We start from the raw sequence: 23,353 nt of genomic DNA on the forward strand, positions 1-23,353 counted from the left end.
GTGTTGATTCTGATTGACTTGATTCTATTGTGTGAGGAGTCAGACTATGGTCATATGGTCCCTTGTATAACATAAGTTTTATAGTTTACTTATTTTACTTTTTAAATTTTTTTTAAATTTTTGTGAGAAAGCAAGTGAGGGAGAGGCAGAGAGAGACAGAGAGGGAGAGACAGAGAACCCAAAGCAGTCTCCGCAAGGTCAGCACAGAGTCCCTCCAATATGGGGCTCAAAGTCACAAAGTATGAGATCATGATCTGAGCTGAAATCAAGAGTCGGACATTTAACCAACTAAACCACCCAGGCACCCCGTGTTTACTTATTGAAGTTAGGTGTTTTGTTTGTCAAATTTCTGAGGGGAAACTGAGGGGGAGTAGGTGGTGTCACATTCTTAAGAGGAACCTTATGCTTGAGGGAGATTGCTCGTGGTCAGATGTTCCCAGTATTGTTTTAAAACATGTTTTTTTCCCTACCCAGGGAACTCAGCTCCTAACCTTTCCCTCTCTGCCTTATTTTATCCTATCTTTCCCTATCATAATATTGCCAGCTGTTTTCCAAAGTGATTGTAGCAATCAATACTCCATCTAGCGATGTCTAAAAGATCACAATAATCTGGATCTTCTCCAACCCTTAGTATTATCAGATTTCTTACTTTTACCAACAAAATGGGTGCAAAATTGCCTGTCATTCTACTATTGATTTGCATTGCCTTGCTCACTAATGCAGCTAACCACTTTTTCACAATTTTTCCTCTGTGTATGCCTTTTGCTCTGTGAAATACCTGTTCATGTCTTTATAGCTTCTATGAGATTATTTGCCCCTTTTTTTCAAAGAAGAAAAACTTAAATTGAAAAAGTCAGGGGCGCCTGGGTGACTAGTCAGTTAAACGTCCAACTTCGGCTCAGGTCATGATCTCGCAGTTCATGGGTTCACTCCACACTGACCTTGCAGAGCCTATTTGGGATTCTATCTCTCTCCCTCTTTCTCTGCCCCTCCCCTACTCACGCTTTCTCTCTCAAAATAGATAAATAAATTAAAAAAAAAAGTCAAAGGTGCTTCAAGAAAGGAAGATAGCTGTTACAGTCAAATAAAAAGATCTCAGTTTCAAAGAATAAGGTCTCTTATCTTCAGTAGCTGTTGGTCAAGGGATGCTAAGCTAGACTGTGGTTTAAAGATTAATTCCAAATTAATTTAGACTGGGTTTTTTCCCAAAGAATTTGTTCCTTTTTTTTTTTTTTTTTTTTTTTTAGAGAGAGCGTGAGAGGAAGAGGAGGAGGGGAAGGAGGGAGGAGGAGGAGGAGCAGGAGAGAGAGAGAGAGAGAGAGAGAATGAATCTTAAGCAGAGCTCATTGTGGGGCTTCATCCAACCACCCTGGGATCATGACTGGAGCCAGACACTCAACCAATTGAACCACCAAGACACCCCTCATATTCTTAACTTTTAGTTCCTATTTGGGTTCACATCTGAAACCCTTGCTTGATGTTAAGAGGACAGAAGTGGCTGGAAAGTTATTTTGCCAGTGAGGTGGAGAGAAAGGCCAGGGCTGAGCAAAACTGGGAGACAGGCTCCATACCAGATGTTACCAATCAGTCTACATTTCTGGATTTTTCATTCCTCGTGTTAGCACCTTCAGGAAACTTAATAAAAGGACTATTGACATAGATGTGGACAAAGTTAAGAGAAATATGAAGGTGAGTTGTATGTTAAATATCTTAATAGGGGTCTGCTTTGACTCCAGAATTATCCCTAGGGTCTAGCGTAGAAAAATCATAATCTTTGGTTTGTTTCTTATTTGGTTTATTTTGCTAGATTTATATACATGCCACCTTAGAATTTTACTGGGTAATTTTCAGTTTCCGTTATTACAAGTCAGAGGAAGAATGTGGGTGAAAATAAGGGCTCAATGGATAAGTAAATCTGATTTCTAAAATTTTACTCTGAACAAAGTATCATGCTGCTCTTATAAAAAATTAAAGATAACACACATGTTTATGGAGAAGTTTGACTGAGTCTCAATAAAAGTGTGAAATGGTGCGTTGTGTATATTTGAAGAAAGCAAATAAGCAAACATCCAGCAGAAGGGAAAGGATGGATGTAGAACACAGAAGGAGATTATATGTTACTATTTCATCTATTTGAATTCTACAAATTTAATAATGTTCAGTGGATAAAAGGAGGATAGAAAAGAAATTGGAATCTCAGAAAAAAATAAAATCTCTTCCAGCCAAAGATGATAAAATCAATATTTATCAAGCAAACAAGATCATAAAAAACTTACATGGTTTCCTTTCCTACTTAATCAGAAAAGGGTGTATTGATATTTGCTTTAGATAGTAGAAGAAAAATAAAGTTGAAATTGTGGGAGGGAAGAAGGGGTGCCTGAGTGGCTCAGTCAGTTGGTTGAGTGTCTGACTTCGGCTCAGGTCATGATCTCGTGCTTCATGAGTTTGAGCCCTGCATAGGGCTCACTCCTGTCAGCACAGAGCCCACTTAAGGTCCTCTATTCCCTCTCTGTGTACACCTCCCCCACTCACACTTTCTTTCTCAAAAATAAGTAAAATATTTTTAGAAAAAAGAAATTGTGGAAGGGAAAATACTTGATTTTTCATCAGCTAATGGATTATTTCTAAGAACAAGAAAAAGCAAGTCAAAGCAAGAGAGTATATATAGGTATAGATATATAGATAGTCTTTTAGATAGATAAACCTATAAATAGGTATTGACGTGTGTGATATTTTGATTTGTAATAAGAAATATATATTTGGTCTTTGTCCATTTCCTGACACAGAGCTCCTAAAACCTTTGGAATTTTCTAAGTGACAGGAGCAATAAAAATGTCTTTTGTTATTCATAACAAATGCCTTTCAACCACACCTGAGTTTATGTTAATGAGGTGACTTTGGAAGCAACTAAGAATGGGGGCTAGTTGCCAAAGAACCAACCACATGATTAGAGATCAGACCAGTTCATCCTACCCCTGATTTCCAGGAAGGAAGAGGGACTGGAGATTAAATCAACCATCAGTGGCCAATGATTTAATCACTCTTGCTTATGCAATGAGTGCATAAAAACCCAAAAGGACAGGGTTCAGGGAACTTCTAGGTTTGTGAACACATGGAGATTTAGGGACAGTAGTGCTCCTGAAGAGTACTGGTCCTTTCTGCATACCTTGCCCTATGCATCCCTTCCATCTGGATGTTCCTGAGGTATATCTTTTTATAATAAACTGGTCATCTAGTAAGTACAGTTGACCCTTGAACAACATGGATTTGAACTGTGTGGGTCCATTTACAAATGCAGATTTTCTTTGATCATACAGTACTGTAGATCTATTTTCTCTTCCTTGTGATTTTCCTGATATTTTATTTTCTCTAGCTTACTTTATTATAGAAAGACAATATATGATACATATATAAAATATGTGTTATCAACTGTTTATGTTATTGGTAAGGGTTCCAGTCAACAGTAGGCTATTAATGATTAAGTTTTTGGAAAGTCAAAAGTTATAAAGGGATTTTCAGCTATGTGGAGGGTTGGTGCCCCTAAGGGTCAACTGTAAAATGTTTCTAAGCTGTTTTGTGAGCTGCTCTAGCAAATTAATCCAACCCAAGGTGGGGTTCATTGGAACCTCCAATCTATATCCAGTTGGTCAGAAGCACAGGTGATAACCTGGGTTTGTGATTGGCATCTGAAGTTAAAGTGAGGGCAGCCTTGTAGGACAGCCCTCAACGTGTGGGATCTGATGCTATCTCATGGTAGAGAGTGTCAGAATTGAGTTGAATTGTAGGGCACCCAGCTGGTGTTTGAAAATTAATTACTTGTTGGTGTCGGGGAATCCACCCCTACACTGTAGTTGGGTAAGCAGAACCTAAATAATTTGTTGGAAAAATGTGGAAGAATGGCAAATTATACTTTATAGTAGAAAGCCAACTACTAAATGTAGAAAAAATAAATTTGGTAATCATCATGATAAAAACTAATCCAGGCAAGAATCATCACCAGATTCTAATTTTTTTAAGTTTATTTATTTATTTTGAGAGAGACAGAGACAGCCTGAGCAGGGGGAGGGGCAGAGAGAGAGGGAAAGAGAAAGAATCCCAAGCAGGTTCCATGCTGCCATATGTGGAACCTGACATAGGGCTCAAACTCACAAATCATGAGATCATGACCTGAGCTGAAACCAAGAGTTAGTCGCTTAACTGATTGAGCCACCCAGGCACCTCAAGAATCATGAACAGATTCTAAAACTAGTGAATGAAAGTCCACAGTTCAATAAGGTAGTGACATCATTTGAAAGAATCTTCCTCGGGGCGCCTGGGTGGCTCGGTCGGTTAAACGTCCGACTTTGGCTCAGGTCATGATCTCACGGTCCGTGAGTTCGAGCCCGGCGTCGGGCTCTGTGCTGACAGCTCAGAGCCTGGAGCCTGTTTCAGATTCTGTGTCTCCATCTCTCTCTGCTCCTCCCCTGTTCATGCTCTGTCTCTCTCTGTCTCAAAAATAAATAAACGTTAAAAAAAATTAAAAAGAAAAATAGAGAAAGAATCTTCCTCAAAAAAGGAAGAAAAAGATACTATGATAGAGAGCCCTGGAAGGTGTCACTTTAACCAAGGGGTCAAAAACAACATTACCAGTCATATGCTTCCTGATATATTGCACCAAAAAGGATACATATCACTACTATAATATTGCTAACAAAAAAAAAAAAATGCATATCATGATCTAATGAGGAAAGAAGTGATAGAAGTTCTACATAACAAATGGACTGTATTCACCAAAAATACTGATGTTATAAAGCAGGTCAGAAACTGCTTTTTGAATTGTGTACAGTTCTCCACTGCAGATTGTGCAGTCTTACTCCAGAGTCCTAGGAATCTGTATTAATAGTCTTTTATTGGGGCTTGCCATAAACTCTAAATGGTGTCTTTTAGAGAATGACCAACCAAGAAACAGACCCTTAATTATAGAGAACAAACTGATGGTTACCAGAGGGGAGGTGGGCGGGGGAGAGTGGGTTAAATACGTGATAGGGGTTCAGGAGTGCACTTGTCGTGATGAGCACTGAGTGGTGTATGGAAATGTTGAATCACTATTATTGTACACCTGAAACTAATGCAACACTATATGTTAACTAACTGGAACTAAGGTAAAAACTGGAAAAAAAAAGTTGTGTCTTTTGTCAACTTTCATACCCATAATAACATAGAGTCTCCCAGATTATATGTGACAAGCAGTAGAAACACTTGGATTACAGCCTTTTCCTGAGGCAGAGCCGTTTTCTGCTCTGCACCCCACTCACAGCTAAGACCATTTTGTGTCACTCAATATATGGGCTGGAACAGTATTGCCACTTATGGATTGTGCTTTGTGCAGAACCCCAAAGGGCATTCTAGGAATTGAGCTTTCTTCTTTGTGGAGGAATGTTTGAGATGCAATCACATTCCCTTCACTACAGAGGAGATGTGTTGCCATATCTCAGACCACTGATCCTTAACATTTTTACCAATGGTGTGAACTCCTCTCTTTGGAATGCATTCACCTGACCAGGACTTTCAACATATTTGCTACTTCTTACTGGTCTAGTTAGCAAGCTCTAGTCAATATGTTGGAAATTTTTCATGTTCTGTAGAATGTCCAGACAGTTAGATGTCTTCAGAGTATATGACATCAAAGGGTAGGAAATTTACTATAGACCTAGGACAGGACTGTAAACATATATTGTTATCTCTTCCCAGTAAATGCAAACTATTTATAATCCTCCCTTTTGATAGAAACAGAAAAATATGCATTTGCCACTTCAGGGACTGCTTACCATGTACTTTGGTTGTGTTCATCTGCTCTAGCAGAGACATCACTTCTGACACAGTAGCAACAATTGGGGATAGTAAATGTTTGAGTTTGCAGTAGTCCACTAATACAATATGGAATGTGTTTGGATTTTGAAAGTATGAGACTGACATATTAAATGGAGATATGATAGAGACCACCAATCCTGCATTCTATAGGTGCTGCTACCCTTAGAATGTAGGATTGATTTTTACTTACTGTCTTGGTTGAGAATGGGAGTAATTTCTAAAGCTTTTACTTGGCCTTTCACACTATCATAGCTCTTACCCTACAGGCCAAGAAACCAATGTGAGGTTTGGCCAACTACCAACATTACCTATTCTAATTGCAAATTTTGCACTGTGTACCCAAAGGATTAACTGTAAGATGGGGCTGGACCAGAACTCCATTCACTCATTCATTCATTCAAAGTAAGCTGTACATCCAACATGGGGCTTGAACTCAAGACCCTGAGATCAAGAGTCACATGCTCTACTGACTGAGCCAGCCAGGTGCCCCAGGACTCCATTTATTATCTGGCCATTATATGTCCTCACTCTGACTGGGGTCCATGTGATGCATTGAATTTTTGGATTCCAGCATCAGTTTGGACCCTATGTCCAACAGTCCTTGCAATGTTTGTATATTTATGTAGCCCAGGGAAGAGCTACTTAAGTAAATGAACATAGCTCTAACTGCGAAAGCACTGAAAGAATTATTGCATTCACTTGTCAACATTTTGAAGGGTCCTGCTTTCTGGGGACCAGGCCTCTCTTTCAATCCAAGAGTTATGGGTGTTAAGCTGGCTCAATTCTGGAAACTGAGCAAGAGATGGTGATTTACATTAGGTAATAAATTTCCTAATAATCTATTCTTAATTTCTTTTGATTGTACTGACCAAAAAGAACCCTTGTCAGAGGCCTATCTATTTGGCTCTGAGAGATACTGTATTCTGCTAATCACTTTCATAACCTTCTACAGGTCAGACCATCCTGGCTGCCGTTTTGATTTTTCTGCTCGAAATAATAATTTAATCCATCTGACTCCGATCATTCCGTACTACCAGTTGTTTCTTGTTTTAAGTTACTACCACTTCCTTTGCTATCATTAATCCAATTTTTTTAAAGATTTTATATTTAAGTAATCTCTACATCCAACATGGGGCCCAAACCTACAACCCCAAGATCAAGAGTTGCATTCTTTATTGACTGAGTCAGCCAGGCACCCTGAGCCCAATTCTGTAATACCATATCTTACTTCCTCATCCCTTACCTACAGAGGAGAACAGCCACTAAAATTTTTAGTGGTATGATTGTTTGTATTACCACCATATTTTTTACCATTTGGTATAAGGTGTATCCTCTGGGCCCTACTTTGAAGCATATACATCATGGTGGCTTTTCTGATATTACATAGTGTAATGTTTAATTGATTTATTTTTATTTTATTTTTTTAGGGGTGTTTTTGTTTATTTTTGAGAGAGAGAGAGAGAGACTATGAGTGTGGGAAGGGCAGAGAGAAAGAGAGACACAGAATTGGAAGCAGACTCCAGGCTCTGACCTATCAGCACAGAGCCCGATTTGGAGCTTGAACTCACAAACCACAAGATCATGACCTGAGCTGAAATCGTACGCTTAACTGACTCAGCCATCCAGGTGTCCCTTTTTGTAATTATTTAAATGAGCATTTATTTTTATTTTATTTTATCTTTAATGTTTATTTTTGGGAAAGAGAGAGTGCACAAGTGGGGAGGGGCAGAGAATCCCAAGTGGGCTCTGTGCTGTCAGCACAGAGCCCGATGTGGGGCTCCAACTCCCAAACTGTGAGATCCTGACCTGAGCCAAAATCAAGAGTCAGGCACTTAACCGACTGAACCACCCAGGCACCCCTTTAATAAGCATTTTACTACCTTCCCCTACTGTCTGCAGTGTTATGTCTGGGTTTTCTCACTCAGTTATAAAGACTATTGCTTTTCCCATGCTTCAGCATATTCATACAATAGCTGTGGGTCCTTGTCAAGGTGTTAAATCCTGTATCCCAGAAGAGCTCTCACAAATCAATAAACTTTCCATTTTCTAATGTCAGGGAGCAAGAATTTCTGTTCCCTTCAGAGGGCCTTCTAGCTAGACTAAGAATCAAACTGACATGAGCTAGATTAACAGGAGAAAGTAAAATTTAATAGCATATGTACAGGGAATCCACACGAACCCGGAAATTCCAAAGACAGGCAAAATGAGTATATATGTCATCCTGAACTAATGAAATGGGGGTAGGGGTCTGGGACTTCAGAGGAAAGGAATACAATTCACAGGAAATAAGAAGCAGATATTTGGTAATTAGATGTTTGCCCTGCCGTACAGATGGGTCACTCAGATAAAATTTATCTCTGCTAATAACCCTTATTCTGGGAAAGATCCCCAATATAGAGTTTCCTACCTAGTTAAGGGAGGGGCAAAATTCTCTCTTGAGGCTGTCGGGTTTCAGTTGCCTTCAGCTCAGAATCATCTTCATGTCAAAGCGGCCCATCATAGGGGTGCCTGTCCTCAGCTCCTACACTAACATTATGTTCTGCCCATACTTGGTCCAATGCCCTCTGATCGCAGTCCTACATTAACTGTTATAGCTCTTGGTGGTGTATGTTGACTAGAAACTTCAGATTTCTTTACAACATAGTCTCTTTTCTTCTTTCTTTTTTTTTAAATGTTTATTTTTGAGAGCGAGAGAGAGAGATAGCATACATTTGGGATGGGGAGAGGCAGAGAGAGTGGGGGACAGAGCATCCAAGTGGGCTCTGCACTGACAGCAGTGATCCCAATACGGGGCTTGAACTCACAAACTGTGAGATCATGACCTGAGCTAAAGTCTGATACTTAACCCACTGAGCCATCCAGACACCCCTAATGTTTTTTTAAATTTATTTATTTTGAGAGAGAGGGGGGGGGGAGAGAGAGAATCTCAAGCAGGCTCCACGGTGTCAGCACAGAGCCTGATACAGGGCTTGATCTCATGAACCTTGACATCATGACCTGAGCTGAGATCAAGAGTCAGAGTCTTAACCAACTGAGCCACCCGGGTGCCCCTTCTATGTCGTCTTTTATCGCTTTTAGTAATTGATATTTGTGATTTTTAAAATTTAATCTAAATTCTCAAATATATTACTGAAAAGTTATTTGTAATATCTTTTTATGTGTTTTTAATGTCTTAAAGGTTTGTATTGATGTCCCTTTTTTTTCTCTGATATTGGTAATTTTATCCCCTAACCTGACAAAACATGTTTAGTATTCATCAATTAATGTCAGATATTCCAAAAGATGAATATTTCCTTTTATTCTCCATTATATGCTTGTGTTCTATTTAATTAAATTCTACCTCTTTGGTACTTGTGAAATAATATATGTTTTCCTTATCTTCGAGTGTCTATTAAACAGTAATCTTTTTTTTATAATTTTTTTAATGTTTGTTTATTTTTGAGAGAGAGAGCATGACTAGGGGAGGGACAGAGAGAGAGAGAGAGAGAGACAGACGGACAGACAGACAGAATCCCAAGCAAGCTCCAAGCTGTCAGCACAGAGCCTGATGCAGGGCTCAAACTCACAAGTGATGAGATCATGACCTGAGCTGAAGTCAGACACCTAACCAATATAGCCACCCAGGTGCCCCAACAGTGATCTTTTTTTAAAGAGTTCAGCTTTTTATTGAACAGGTTACAGAAAGGATTTAGTCAAAAAGACCAAAGCCCATGTCATCATCAGACTCTTCTGATTCTTCTTTCTTTGCTTCCACTTTCTTCTCCTCACCTGGGGCAGCAGTAGTGGAAGGAGGGCCTCCTGCTGGTATAGCACTGGCTGCTGGGGCAGGTCCACCGGCCTCTACCTTGCAGATGAGACTCCAGATGTTGATGTTGGCCAGAGCCTTTGCAAACAAGCCCTGCCAGAAAGGTTCAGCATTTACACCTGCTGCTTTAATGAGGGCATTGATATTATCCTCCGTGACAATCACCTCCTTATCCACTCAGCAGAGTAGGTTCAGGCGAGCTCTAACATGGAGACCATGGTGCAGGCGAGTGCTGAGCAGGTGCTGCCCGGCACGGTGCTAATGGCCAGACGAAGTGAGGGGCTCACCTCAACATGGCCTTAGCTTCCTTGCTCAGAAATACTGAGTACCTTAGTGGCAGCAGAGGAAAGCTAATATAATTTTTGAGGTAGAATCCTTCCCAGTTTGTAATATATTTAAAGCAATGGTAATAATATTTGCCTTAATCCACAGTTCATGTGTCTTTCAAGTTTTCTAACTAGCTGTATATATACATGTGCAGTAAAGGAGTGGTAAACATCTATCACAGAGCTAGAAAATTCTCAGTTTGGACCCTAACTGGATTTTTTAATTAAGTTTATTTATTTATTTTGAGAGAGAGAGAGAGAATGGGCAGGGGAGAGGCAGAAAGAGAGGGAGAGAGAGAATCCCAAGTAGGGTCCCTGCAGTCAGCACAGAGCCCGACGCAGGGCTTGAACTCACGAATCATGAGATCATGACCTGAGCTGAAACCAAGAGTTGGATGTTTAACTGGTTGAGCCACCCAGGCACCCCTAACTGGATTCTTTTTTAAGTTTATTTATTTTCAGAGAGAGAACATAAGGAGGGGAGGGGCAGAGAGAGAGGGAGAGAGAGGATCGAAACCACAAACCATGAGATCGTGACCTAAGTTGAAATCACAAGTCAGTTGCTCAACTGATGAAGCCACCCAGGTACCCCTAACTGGATTTCTTAATAGCTATATTAATGGACAAATTTACATATTTCAAACTCACTTTTCTTGTCTGCAAAATGGAGATAAAAACATATTCCTATTGGTATTATTGAAAGAATTAAGAGAGGGAACCTAAAACCCAGCCCTTTCTAGCTTCATTGTAAATGTTGGCCTCATTCCATTTTTCTTTGTTTTGTTTTGTAAATATAGTGTAGGGGAGGAAAAATAATTTTTCCCCTACCTCTGTAGGTTCTTGGCTGAGACACGCTGTAATAAAACACAGATTAACAAGAGAAAAAACTAAGTTTAATAATATGTATACCTCCCATATATATGGGAGAGACCCAGAAACACTGAGTAACTCCCAGAGATGGCCCAAGCCACTGCCTTAAATAACATCTCCAGCTAAAGACAAAAGATGTTGGAGGGGGAGAAGTAATGGGAGGTTATCAGGTAAAGCATAGTAAACAGGGTATGGTTGTTATGCATATTTAAGTCCACTCTTCTCCACTGACAAGTTTCTAGAGATTTAGTTATCCTGGTACAGAGAGAGAGAGAGAGAGAGAGAGAATAATTATAACTGTAGATGTCTCTTACTGAAGGGTAATTTCTACTCTTTTTTTTTCTTTTTTAATTAAGTAAGCTCGAAGTCCAACATGAACTTGAACTTGTGACCCTGAGATCAAGAGCTACATGCTCTACTGACTGAGCCAGCCAGGTGTCCCTCTACTCAGTTTTTAGAGCTCATTCTATGTCTGCTGTTTCTTAAAAATAATCAGCCTAAAATAATCCTTATGCCAAAGAGACCTATTTTGTGGACAAATTTGGCTTCCCTTCAAAGAAATTGAAATGCAAAAGTGAATAGCCCCTACAAGGTAATATGTAAATTAGCAATTAAACAAGACTATAATTCAGACTTCCTAACTCATTGTTGAGGTAGAATATTCCCTCAGGAAAATTATTTACAAAAGAAGAAAAAAACAATTAGCCATTTTTAGTGTTTGTTCAGAAGTTATCATATAGACCCTAGCTTTCACTTTTAAATATTTCCTATAAAACTAATATTTTTCCCTGTTTACACATCATTTTGCCAAAAGACTTGATTTTTTACATTGATCTTTAATCCATTTATGCCTTGATTTCAGCTATAAAATTATCTAGGTTTTGATGATCCATACCATTAAGCGAAACACAAAAAATAAACAAGAACAAATTGCATTCCTTTTTGGCAGAATTACATTTGCAATTGTCCACATTAGTATGCCCCTTTTGTTAGCTGCTAGGCATTGTTTTAGGAAGGAAATGTTTTCATTCTGAAATGCAATTAGGAGAATAAGAAAAGAGTAATATCAGTGCTTTGCTCCCTGGATTTTGCATTTTGTGTTAAGGATTCTATAAGTGTTTGAGTTATAAATTTTCACACAGTATTAAAATATTTTAAAGTGGTAATAAAAACAAGGGGCGCCTGGGTGGCTCAGTTGGTTGAGCGACTGACTCTTGATACTGGCTCAGGTCATGATCCCAGGATCGAGCCCCATGTCAGGCTCAGTGCTGAGAATGGAGCCTGCTTGGGATTCTCTTTTTATCCCTTTGCCCCCTCCCCAGCGCACACATGCTCGCTCCTTCTCTTTCTCTCTCTCTCTCTAAAAAAAAAAAAAAAAAAGATAATAAAAACAAAATACATTAATTCAAATGTATTAAAATGGTAATTGGATCCTATCAGATCTTATGCTGTCATAATAACTGATTTTTGGTTCATACCTTAGACACTTCTTTTTTGTAATTGTGTATTATGAAATTTGTAGATTTTCAGTTCTTTTTTTTTTAATTTTTTTAACGTTTGTTTATTTTTGAGACAGAGAGAGACAGAGCATGAATGGGGGAGGGTCAGAGAGAGGGAGACGCAGAATATGAAACAGGCTCCAGGCTCTGAGCTGTCAGCACAGAGCCCAACGCAGAGCTCAAACTCACGGACTGCGAGATCATGACCTGAGCCGAAGTCGGACACTTAACTGATTGAGCCACCCAGGTGCCTCTGCAGTTCTTCTTAATAGGAAGGAAAGAAGGGAGGGAAGCCAGAGAAAGCAAAGATAGCATGATTACATATAGTCGAGTGAAGAATAGTTACTTAATGGAAAATAGAAAAGCTCTGACTAGACAAAGTAGAAATGAATGCTGACTGATGTGAGGAACAAAGACAAAAGGAAAAAAATGAAATTTCCTTACAATGTGCAGCCCATGGACAAGTCCTTGAGGAGGGCAGAGTGACCTTCCTCTAGAAACTCAACTGCCTCAAGGTTAATACTTTGCTAAGGGTAAAAGGCAATCTTAGCTAACATTAGTTCCATCTCCAGGTCCTGTAAGTCTCCTCTAAATTTCTTAAATGTTTATTTACTTATTTTTGAGAGATTGAGAGAGAGTGCGAGTGGGGGAGAGGAGCAAAGAGAGAGGGAGAGAGAGAATCACAAGCAGGCTCCATGCTGACAGTGCAGAGCCCAATGCGGGCTCGATTTCATGAACCATGAAATTGTGACCTGAACCAAAATCAAGAGTTAGACACTTAACCAACTGAGCCACCCAGGCACCCCTGTAAGTCTCCTTTAATATATAAAAATTCCTTTGGAAACTTCCTTTATCTCTATCACCCAAGGTATATGTTAGCAATCATCCTCTGAGCACATGGCCCACTGATATATATCAGAAGGGTCTCATGACTAAGGTTTTACTAGACAGTAGTAAGTGACCTTATCCTAACAGCAGCTAGCCCCTCAAGGCCCTAGAAACCTGGCTTCCAGATTCCTTAGAGACTTACACTATCCCTACCCCTTCCCAGCTTGAAAGTATATAACCAGTCACCCCTCACAACCCAAGTGCAACTCTTCCTGCCCATGGGTCCTGTCCCTGTGCTTTAATAAAACCACATTTTTGCACCGAAGACATCTCAAGAATTCTTTCTTGACCGTTCCTCCCGGACCCCAACATTTTTCACACCACTGACCATGGAAATATCTCTGATAACTACTACAAATGAATAACAGGAAAAAAAAATGACTTGAGGCCATCAGTACAACCTCACAGAAAATAGTTTTGGTAGTCAGTGAACCAGAACATTGAGAACTTTTGAGAGGGGGGTGCCTGGCTGGCTCAGTCAGTAGAATATGTGACACTTGATCTCAGGGTTGTGAGTTTGAGCTCCACGTTGAATGTAGAGATTACTTAAAAACAAAATCTTTAAAAAAAGAAACTATTTTCTAGGGGTTGGATTGTTAGAATCAAGTGAATTTATTTGTGTGTGTGTGTGTGTGTGTGTGTTTACACATACATATATGTATCAATTCATATGGGCATATATTTGAGTCCAATGTATGAGGTCTTGTTAGATGACACAACACTGGGTTTGCAGTATAGACCAGATGGGAGGGGAAATTTGGAACATCACAGAAAGGCATTGAAATAAAACCTGCACAGATCAGCATTCACTCCCTCTGTGTGGAATAATTTTTCATTTATTATTAAACAAGCTGTGGGGCCCCTGGTTGGCTCAGTCAGTAGAGCATGTGACTCTTGATCTCTCAGTTGTAAGTTCAAGCCCCATGTTGGGTGCAGAGATTACTGAAAAATAAAATCTTAAATTACATTTGGCTTTTTTTTTTTAAACCTGTAAAAATAATTAGTTTTTGATGCAAATTTTAAGTTACCTATTTTAATCAGTGATAGAGAAGGTTATGGTGTCCCAGTCTTAAAGGAAATATCTCATCACCAAAGAAATACCTTGTATCAGCTATTAGAAGTAATAGGGCAATGCAAGAAAGTACCTAAAGATTAGCATCTAATATCTGTGATGAAGCTGGTGAAATCCTTTGTCATAGACGAGTTTATTGCCACTTTTCAAAGTCTCCCTTTGGGATAGTTTCTTCACTATATATCCTTTGCCTGTGGGAAGGTTTTAAATATCAGAACTTGATACCCTGTTTTTGAAAAATTCTCAATATATCAGTGATAGCATTTAGCAACAAAAAAAGGAGATAGTTTCACGAAATTTCAAGTTGTCCTTAAAATAATCTAACCCATTCAAATGAGCAGATAGAAGACCTAAGAGATTAAATGTCTTGACCAAGATCATTGAAACAGCCTATGTCAGAGTTGGAAGGAGAATCCACTTTTGATCTCACACTTTAATGTCTCTGGTACATTAGTTTCCTACCTAAACTGTCAAAGTTTCAACTCCCTTTTCTCACACACACACACACACATCAGGAACAGGAAAGTAAGGAAAGAAACACATGTGTATGTAACTGAAAGTATCTACTTAAAATACAATTATAATTATTCCTGTGTGTATATGACTATGAGCGAATTAAATTCAGGTACATCAATAGTTCTAAAAGGAGACATGAGGAAATGGTGTTAGATTATAAGAGATAATCATTCCAAAAACTTTATGCTTAGTATTAAGGACTGACAAATCAAGGAGAATGTATAGATATATTTTAAGTTACTTTCATCAAAAATTCTAATTGAATTTCATGTTTATATCATGGATAATATGGAAAAGATGCTGGCAGGAAGAACAACACATCTAGGTAAATTAAAGACTGTCTGAACAGCCGGATCCCTAAATCATTGAACCTGTTTCAATGTGGAGGGTTGCGAAAAGTTCACTCTGGTGTATTCACCAGTGCCATGTATTCCTGAAATCTTTTTTATTAAGATTCTATTTTTTAAATAATCTCTCCACTCAATGTGGAGCTCGAATTCACAACCCTGAGATCACAAATCACAAGCTCTATCAACTGAGGTAGCTAGGCTCCCCTCCCTGAAGTAGTTTTCATTCATTCATTCATTCATTCATTTATATTGACTTATTTATTTTGTAAAGTTTATTTTGAGAGAGAGAGAGATAGAGTGTGGGTGGGGGAGGGACAGAGAAAGAGAGAGAGAGAGAATCTCAAGCAGGCTCCATACTGGCAGCACAGAACTTGATGCAGGGCTCAAACTCAACCATGAGAACCTGACCTGAGCCAAAACCAAGATTTGGTTGCTTAACTGACTGAGCCACCCAGGCACCCCTTATTTATTATTTTTTTCATGTTTATTTATTTTTGAGAGAGGTAGAGAAAGAGGGAGACATAGGATCCCTAGCAGGCTCTGCACTGACAGCAGAGAGCCCAATGTGGGGCTCGAACTCATGAATCGTGAGATCATGAACTGAGCTGAAGTCAGGTACTTAACCTGTTATGAAACCAGGCTGGAACGCTGGTGGAAAAACCAAGCAGCACTCGGAGATCTTGGTGGATTAGAGATTTATTTTACACTGGCGGGCTCAGAGAAGACTGTTTCTCCAAAGGTGTGAGCCCGGAATGCAAGTGGGGAGGGTTATTTATAGCCGACAGCCTCCATATCTGTGGGGGTTTTCCTGCGCACAGCAAACATAGGAAGAAGAAACCGGAGGAGGGGTCTCTAAGCTAGAGACCAGAGTTTGGTTTTAGTCCAATCAGCCATCTTTGGTGTACTTTATCCACTTCTCCAACAAACCAACTGAGCTACCCAGGTGCCTCTGAAATAGTTTTTAAAAGACAGTTTGCACTATAGTTTGAAGAGCAACCACAGGGGAGATATTTGGCAATAACTATCACTGGTCTGAGATTCTATCCTACTGCCAAGCTAACAAGTTAGTCTGTCACATTTTAATGGATTCTGGCAGAAGGTACAATACTCCAAGGTCAGAGACAAAGGTCTTTATTGCTCACAAGACAGCAGGCAGCATGAGCTTCATATTTGCATATGTTCCCCTTGTCCTTCAAGTTCCTTAGAATTGGTATGGAACAGTCCCGATGGATACTGTGCAGAGTGGGTTTATGTCTCAAATAAGGAATCCTGAGCTTAAGAAGCAAATTCTTTACAGGAAACCTCCAACAAACCTGCCTAGCCTTTGCCCCAAGGGAGATATTATCTTTATTGCCCTGAAGGGCTAACAAATCTGTCTTCTGACCAAGGACTGAGACACTGCTTTTATCATCCAAGGCTGTTTGGTTATACAAACATCCTTAAAATAGAGTCTAGAGCAAAAGCTCTCAGTGTCTTTATTTAAAGGCATGTAGAAATGTGAGAGATCCGTGGAAAATTGTTTCCCAACAGGTGGCTGCTCCATCAGTCATTCATAAATGTACACAGACTATTCCAATGAACTTGCCCTGATTGGACACCTTCTCAACTTTGCTGGGCCAGAAGATGGGATGTGACAGCTGGCACCTGCTTTCAGGAGCACGCATCGAAAAATGATGAACCTTAAATCATACATGTGCCCACCCGAGCCTTCACAACACCCCTTACAAAACTTCCAATGTCCATGCCCCTTGTTTCTATGAATTTTTCATTCTACACTTAAGAACAAGAAAAGGAGGAAAGTAGGAAGCATTTTACGATTGAATCATTTCATTATGCAATGGTTTTATGGACTTCCTTCCAGGGCTTTTTCTGGCTTCAGATATGTAACTGGGATGTGCACATCAGGCAACTTCTGGGAGGAAGGAGAGAAATTACCCACTTCTCTGCCTGAGGAGTCTGGGGTGACAGGGTGTGAGACCATGATGTCAAATAACCATCACATCAGTCATTGTCACTTTTTACTGGACTGAACGTTGGATTTACCCAGTTAGAGCTTTTTCCTGGTTGATTATCTGTGCAATGAGGTAGTAGAGGCAGTGCGATAATGAGCACAATCTCCTCAAAATAGCTAGGAAATCAGCCCCCACTACCCTCAACAGCAGCCAGGTCTGCCTTGGTAAGATGTACAGCAAATTATAATGGGAGGAAATTCAGAACCCAAAATAAATATACCATCTTTAACATAGTACTTTATAAAGAAGTAGCTGAGGGGCACCTGGGTGACTCAGTCGGTTAAATGTTTGACTCCTGGTTTCGGCTAGGCAAGATCTCATGGTTCCTGAGTTTGAGCCCTGAGTCAGGCTCTGGGCTGACAGCGGGGAGCCTGTTTGGGATTGTCTCTCTCCCTCTCTCTGCCCTTCCCTGCTCTCTCGCTCTCTCTCTCTCTCTCTCTCAAAATTAACAAAAAAAAGAAGTATCTGATATGGGGAACAAAGAAAGAAATGCAGATAAGATTAAATTTCCTTATAACCTGTACCCCATTGACAAATAGTTGAGGCAGGAGAGTACAACATTTCTCCAGGAACTCCCAACTGTTTTTCATGTTAATGATGCTAGAGGGAAAAACAACCTCAGCTTGACAATAGCTAGGCCACCAGGATCCTGAGAGTTTCTCTAGCATATGAAAGACCTTTTGGAAACTTCTCCTTGTCCTTACCTCCCTATCTCCCAAGTATTTGTTTTTCACAACCCCAGGATAGCTCTTTCTGCCTACCGGTCCTGCCCCTCTGCTTTAATAAAACCACCTTTTTGCACCAAAAACATCTCAAGAATTCTTTCTTGGCTGTCCGCTCCAAACCCCAACATTTTTCACATCAGTACCCAACCTACTTTCTGATTCATTTCAGTGAGTTAGAATTCTTAACTATTTGCCTCCTGACTATGGGGCAATTAGTGTGTTTAAGGTCCTGTCATTTTCCTACTTAATTACTGAGAATTCACGTGCAAAAAAGGCCACTTGGTCCCTGTTGACATTTTTAGTTCCTAAGAACTCTGTGCTTGTCAGTATAAAATATTAACAAAGAAATATTTAATTTTTTCTTTTAACAGAGCATAACATCAGGAATTCAGCTGAAAGTTCTCTGTCTTCTCTACTTTGTCACTATCCACAGGGGCATGCTTAAAATTTTCTTTGCAGCATAAAGAGCAGACAGGGATATTGAAACTCTGAAAGAAATATTTCTGTACCGAATGGTGTCAGTCTTTCATTTAAATTAACTGTGACATTTTTTAGGCACAAGCTAGGTAATTTCTGATGTGACCAATTTCTTGAAGATTTTTTATTTATTTATTTATTTATTTATTTATTTATTTAAAGTTTGTTTGTTTTGAGATAGAATGCAAGTGGAGGATGAGCAGAGAGAGAATCCCAAGTAGGCTTCTCATTGTTAGTGTGGAGCCTGACACAGGGCTCAAACTCAGGGCTCGAACTCTTGAACCATGAGATCATGACCTGAACTGAAGTCAAGAGTGGGATGCTTAACTGACTGAGCCACCCAGACATCCCTGGAAGATTTTATTTTAAATAGCACACAGGATCTTTGAAGATGTGGAGGAGGAAAAAATAATTTTTTGTCTATCCTTCGGGATTCTTGGCTTAGACACCCCTGTAACAGGTTAATAGAAAAAAACCAATAGAAGTTTAATAACATGTATACCTCTTGTATACATGGGAGATATCCAGGAAAACTGAGTAACTCCCAGAAATGGCCCAAGGCACCACCTTAAGTAATATCTGCAACTAAAGATAAAAGAAGATGTTGTGGGGAGGGGAGGCCAGTTGTGGGAGGTCATCAGGAAAGCACAGTAAACAAGGGTAAGGTTGTTATATACATTTAAATTCTTGCCTTCTTCATTGATTAGTTTTCAGATATTTAGTCATCCTAGTAGGGAGAGGGAGACACCCCTACAAATGGAGATTTCTCTCATAAATGTAAATATCTCTTACAAACGACTAACCTCTCATTTTTCAGAGCTTTTTCTATGTCTGCTGTTTCTTAGAAATAATCAGCCTGAAAGAACCCTTATAATAGCAGAGAGACATATTTTGGGGGCAAATTCGGCTCTCCTTCAAAGAATTTTTTCCTGTTGTGATATTGTGATTTATAAGAAATATTTCTTATATTTAGCCAGTCCAAGGTTTCTGGCTCATGGCTCCTTCCAACCCTTGGAATTTCCTGAGCAAAAAGAGCAGCACATCTGTTATTCACAACCCCTTTCCACCACAAGTGGGTTTATGTTAATGGAGTGACTTTTGGAAAGCACCCAAGAATGGGGGTTGGTTGGCAGGGAGACCAGTCAAGCATAGAGGTTTGGAATTCTTAGTCCCAACCCCCTGACCTCAGGGGAGGGAAGGGGGATTGGAGGTTGAGTCAGTCACCGATGTGGAATCATCTAATCAATCACGGCTATGTAATGAAGCCTCCATAAAAACCCAATAGGACAGAGTTTGGAGAGCTTCCAGGTTGGTGGACACATGGAAATTTGGGGCAGGTGGCTGGCACACCTGGAGAGGGCATGGACACTCCATGTCTTTCTCTCTTACTTTGCCCTATGCATCTCTTCCGTCTGGCTATTCTTGAGTTATATCCTTTTTTTTTTTAAATAATTTTTTTAATGTTTATTTCTGAGACAGAGAGAGAGAGACTGAGTGTGAGCGGGGAGGGGACAGAGAAAGGGAGACACAGAATCTGAAGCAGGCTCCAGGCTCTGAGCTCTGAGCTGTCAGCACAGAGCCCGATGTGGGACTCTAAGTCACCAACCATGAGATCATGACCTGAGTGCTTTAGTTAAGTGCCTCAGTCGGGGCTTAGCTGACTGAGCCACCCAGGCACCCCGATCTATATCCTTTTATAATAAACTGATGATCTAGGAAGTAAAATGTTTCTCTGAGTTCTGTGAACTGCTCTAGCCAATTAAGCAAACCCAAAGACAGGATTTTTGGAACCTTGGATCTATAGCCAGTCGGAAACACAGGTAAAGACCTGGACTCGTGACCTACATCAGCAGTGGGGGGAGCGGTCTTGTAGGACTAAGCCCTTAACCTGTGGGTAGATAGTATCAGAATTCAGTTGAACTTGAGTATATCCAGCTGGTGTCCAGATAATTGCTTATTGGTGTTAGGTAATCCCCCTCATCTCCCCACATTGGACTTGATGACCAGAACCCCTTTACCTTTATAGATGCATGCTTTGACTAATATTTGTACATATAGTCTTCAGAATGACAGTGACCTATTTGCAAAAGATGAATGTTCTTCATAATAAACCAATTAATCTTGCTTATAATCTTTTTTACATGTGAAGACAGAATATGTATCAGAGTTACCAAAGGGAGATTAGAAGTAAGCATTTATTCCACTTCAAGTTATGAACTTTGAATATATATGAATTCTTTGAAGGTTGTGTCCCAACTCATTGCTAATGATTCATCTTTGCAAATAATCATTCACCCTTGTTCATGCTGTATATTACCAATGCGTTGGATACAACAGTAATTGAGAAAATTGGGTACAATTATGTTCTTTCTCTCTCTTTTTTTTTTTTTTTTTTGGTCAAATGATAACATTCAAAAGTACATTGTTGGACTGAAGCACATTTCCTGTGGTTCTGAGCAACTCTTTTGTCTTTTTAATTGCCCCCGCCTACCAGCAGAAACCAAACTACCACTAAATTTGGGGCATGAGGCTGGGATTTCCCAACGTTTTGTTGCCATCCCTACATCTAAGTATATAGTGCCCTTGGTTGTATTGATGACTTTTGTGTGTGTGAAAATGGTAGGGAAGTCTCTACACAAGGACACATAGTCCTATAGGGTAGTGATTAATGAACTTCTCAGAGTTTATGTAAGAAATTGTGTTTCAAGGCTATTCCAAAGGTTACTGAGGGGTGCCTGGCTGGCTCAGTCGGTGAGCATATGGCTCTTCATCTCAGGGTTGTAAGTTCAAGTCCCATGCTGGGTGTAAAGATTACTTAAAAATAAAATCTTTCAAAAGTTGCTGAAATGTCAGCCTATTTTTCAAGAGACATAGGCATGAGATAAATGCAAATTAAGTTGAAATTCCAAACAGAGTAACAAAGAATCTATTTATAAATCTCTTGTGTGATAAATAGGTGTTTTGGTTGTTTTGTTATTTGGTTTTTGTTTTGGGGTGGGTTTTTTGGTGGTTTTTATTTGCTGTTTTTTGTTTTAACGTGCAACAATGTGAATAGCTGAATGAGTCTCAACTGGATTAGGGATTTGTTTACTTTGTTCGCTTTGCTTAGCTGAAATCATTGCTAATGACAGACATTAGCTGTGTTTTCTGTGCCAATAGACTAGTTTGCAACTCATATCTATTTTGTATTATTCCTTTTCTAAAAATTCATGTGACACCAATTCATTTAAAAGGGAGGGAAGATAGATGGCTATTTATTTGTCTTCACAAATGTTTACTTAACAAATTTAGGGGTGTTTTGTTAATGTTTGAGGGGTTAGTGAGGTGCCCAACATTATGTGGTCATTCTGAGTAAAAATCTGGACTCTCTCAAGGGTCTCACTACCCCTAAAGCCTCTTCTCTTTCTGCTGTCCTCGTCTGCCAAATGTTCCTATCTTATGTGAGCTGCCTTTTTCCTCTCCAAGCTCAATCATGGATCCTGCTCAGAAAAGCCATGAGAGAGATTGTCATAAAGGATACCTTCAAGGCACATTGCTTTTGTGTTTCCTTGTTTATTTTTTTTAAGTTTATTTATTTATTTTTGAGAGAGAGAGAGAGAGAGAGAGAGATGGAGGTGGAGGTGCAGAGAGAGAATCCCAAGCAGGCTGTGAGCTGTCAGTACAGAGCCCGATGTGGGGCTTGAACTCACAAACCGTGAGATCATGACCTGAGCTGAAGTTGGATGCTTGACCAACTGAGCCACCCAGATGCCCTGTGTTTTCTTTTTAAAACTTGCCTGACCTACTTCAGTATTTTATCCTGTATCTTTTTCCCAAATTTATTTCATATGTATAATTTCAAACCTCAGTTTGCCCTACAGATAAAAAGGAAAGGAGACGCTTATTGACTTTTTAAAAATGTAACAAAAGATTGAGTATAAATGAATTTGCTTTAAACAATGCATTTTTATTTACTACTAAAATGCCATAGCAATGGTATAGTAACCAGCTTGAAGTCAACAGCCAGAAAAACCAAAAGGTTTAATATCTTTCAGGTGCAACTCTGATCGTGTTTGTCAGCCCATATTGCTCTCTTCTGCTGTTGTCCTTGGGGTGGGGGGAACAGAGGAGACATGAGGGAGAATCAATAGGTGTTACAGGGTGTTCTGCAAAGGAACTGATACTTGGTGCCTCATTTACTGAGAGTGGAAAATTGACTGCAGGACCAGAGGATTCCAAGATGCAGTCTAAATTAGACCCAAACACCATGTAACTCCTCAGAGTATTATTAACCAGCTTAGTACTGAGTAAATATTTTTTGGGCACCTACTGGGGAGAGGCTGCAGGTGGGTACTAGGTTGACAAGTTTAGTCCCCACCCTTGAAGATCTTATAAGGAATCTTTTGATGAAATCTTATTCCTTCAAGCCCAGAGCTCACACAGCTGAGCTTTAAAGATATCCAGCAGAGAAAGAAAATGTAGAGGCAAAAGGGTCAAATCTATGTTAGAAGAAAAACTCAATAAATGGGGAAAAAAGTAAGAGTAACTAACATATCACTCCTGGATAGTTTTCATTAAGTGTGGGGTATTTCTTTCTTTTTTTTTTAAGTTAACTTATTTATTTTGAGAGAGAGAGAGAGAGAGAGCACGCATGAGCATGTGCGTGCATGCAAGTGGGGGAGGGGCACAGAGAGAGAAAGAGCGAGAACCCCAAGCAGGCTCCCCACCAGCAGTGTAGAGCCTGGTGCAGAGCCAGAACGCATAAACTGTGAGATCATGACCTGAGCCGAAATCAGGAGTTGGAAACTTAACCAACTGAGCCACCAAGGAGCCCCTATTTCTGATGTCCCTAATTTGTATTTTTATTCTAAAGCTCTGTGTTTCTGAAACATGGCTGCCAACCCATGAATCACCTGTGGTCCCACCCCAGACCCTCTGGCTCTGAATGTGTGAAAGGGGTCAGGGAAGCTCCAGTATTAACAGC

The 23,353-nt window shown here is 39.8% G+C and overlaps 1 pseudogene; it reads right to left on the reverse strand.

The window, feature by feature from the left end:
• Positions 1-9,538: 9,538 nt before the first annotated feature.
• Positions 9,539-23,353, reverse strand: part of LOC115506744 — an 81,014-nt pseudogene continuing 67,199 nt past the window's right edge.

The sequence above is a fragment of the Lynx canadensis genome, chromosome X (genome assembly GCF_007474595.2).
Source record: "Lynx canadensis isolate LIC74 chromosome X, mLynCan4.pri.v2, whole genome shotgun sequence".
In the NCBI taxonomy this organism is placed as follows: domain Eukaryota; kingdom Metazoa; phylum Chordata; class Mammalia; order Carnivora; family Felidae; genus Lynx; species Lynx canadensis.